Source organism: Petromyzon marinus, unplaced genomic scaffold (assembly GCF_048934315.1).
Source record: "Petromyzon marinus isolate PM22_M1 ecotype Great Lakes invasive population unplaced genomic scaffold, UKy_Petmar_22M1.pri1.0 PM_G_Scaffold_154, whole genome shotgun sequence".
In the NCBI taxonomy this organism is placed as follows: Eukaryota; Metazoa; Chordata; class Hyperoartia; order Petromyzontiformes; family Petromyzontidae; genus Petromyzon; species Petromyzon marinus.
Window position 1 is genome coordinate 105,001 of NW_027422711.1, and position 2,500 is coordinate 107,500.

Genomic DNA, 2,500 nt, shown 5'->3' on the forward strand with positions numbered 1-2,500 from the left:
GGCGGGGATGTGTCTCTTGTGGCTCACGGGGCTGTTCGGGTCGCACAGAAATCCCTGGGAATGGGAAAACGGGTCATTTTCGTGTTGCCACATTGCGTACGAACCGCATGAAACTTCCAGAGGCATTTGCAGCAGGAATGCATGTGCACTCAAAAACTTCTATATGTTTCACGGATAGACCCCGTGAAACGCTAGAAATTGGCGGGGATGTGTCTCTTGTGGCTCACGGGGCTGTTAGGGTGGCACAGAACTCCCTCGGAATGGGAAAAGGGGTCATTTTCGTGTTGCCACATTGCATAGGAACGCCATGAAACTTCCAGAGGCATTTGCAGCAGAAAGGCACGTGCACTCAAAAATTTTAATATTTTTCACGCATAGACCCCGTCAAACGCTAGAAGTTGGCGGGGATGTCTCTCTTGTGGCTCACGGGGCTGTTAGGGTCGCACAGAAATGCCTCGGAATGGGAAAACGGGTCATTTTTGTGTGGCCACATTGCATAGGAACGGCATGAAACTTCCAGAGGCATTTGCAGCAGGAATGCATGTGCACTCAAAAACGTCTATATTTTTCACGGATAGACCCCGTGAAACGCTATAAATTGGCGGGGATGTCTCTCTTGTGGCTCACGGGCGCTGTTAGTTAGGGTCGCACAGAAATCCCTCGGAATGGGAAAAGGGGTCATTTTCGTGTTGCCACATTGCGTACGAACGGCATGAAACTTCCAGAGGCATCTGCAGCAGAAATGCATGTGCACTCAAAAACGTCTATATTTTTCACGGATAGACCCCGTGAAACGCTAGAAATTGGCGGGGATGTGTCTCTTGTGGCTCACGGGGCTGTTAGGGTCGCACAGAAATCCCTCGGAATGGGAAAACGGGTCATTTTCGTGTTGCCACAATTGGCATACGAACGGCATGAAACTTCCAGAGGCATTTGCAGCAGAAATGCATGTGCACTCAAAAACGTGAATATTTTTTCACGGATAGACCCCGTCAAACGCTCGAATTTGGCGGGGATGTTTCTCTTGTGGGTCACGGGGCTGTTCGGCTCGCACAGAACTCCCTTGGTCCACCTGATTCGTGCATACAGGCAGCAACTAAAACTCTGTAAACCTGCTGTGAGGACATCTAAACAGTGGACCAGTGAGGCTGTGGAAGATTTGCGGGCGTGCTTAGACTGTACTGACTGGGATATGTTCACGACTGCTACCAATAGTCTGGATGAACTCACAGAGGCTGTGTACATCAGCTTCTGTGAGGACTGCTGTATCCCAACACGTACCAGGGTGAACTTTAACAACAACAAGCCCTGGTTCTCAGCAAAGCTCAAAAGGTTGAGGTTGGAGAAGGAGGAAGCGTTTAGGAGTGGGGATAGAGACAGATTCAAGGAGTCGAAGAACAGGTTTAGCAAAGCGGTGAGAGAGGCTAAACGACTGTACTCAGAGACACTAAAACACCAGTTCTCTACTAACGACGCTGCTTCTGTCTGCCAAAGGGCTCAGGCACATCACCAACTACAAACCCAGAGCGCCCCACACCACTAACGACTCCCGCCTAGCCAACGACCTGAACGAGTTCTACCGTAGATTTGAAAGACAATTGGACTGTCCTGAACCACCCCTTCCCACCCAAGAGGCCCCATCCCCCACCCATACTACAGAAACGACTCTCTCCTTTCAGGAGGGAGAAGTTAATGGGCTTTTCAAGAGGCAGAATCCACGCAAAGCAGCCGGGCCGGACTCTGTCTCTCCAGCCACCCTCAGGCACTGCGCTGGCCAGCTGTCTCCGGTGTTCACCAACATCTTTAACACCTCCCTGGAGACATGCCATGTACCAGCCTGTCTCAAGTCCTCCACCATCATCGCTGTGCCCAAAAAGCTAAGGCCAACAGGACTAAATGATTACAGACCGGTCGCCCTTACATCTGTGGTAATGAAGTCTTTTGAGCGCCTGCTCCTGGCACACCTCAAAGCCATCACAGACCCTCTCCTGGACCCCCTTCAGTTTGCCTACAGAGCCAACAGGTCTGTGGACGACGCAGTTAACATGGCCCTCCACTTCACCCTACAGCATGTGGACGCCCCAGCATCCTACGCCAGGATCCTGTTTGTGGACTTCAGCTCTGCCTTCAACACCATCATCCCTGCCCTGCTTCAGGACAAGCTCTTCCAGCTGAACGTGCCCTACTCCACCTGCAGGTGGATCACAGACTTCCTCTCTGACAGGAAGCAGTGCGTTAAGCCGGGAACAGAAGTCTCTGACTCCAGGTCCATCAGCACGGGAACTCCTCAGGGCTGCGTCCTTTGCCCACTGCTCTTCTCCCTGTATACCAACAGCTGCGCCTCCAATCATCTGTCCGTCAAACTCTTGAAGTTTGTCGGACGACACCACCCTCATTGGGCTGATCTCTGGTGGGGATGAGTCTGACTATAGGTGGGAAGCTGACAACCTGGTGACCTGGTGTAGCCAGAACAACTTAGAGCTAAATGCTCTAAGGACAG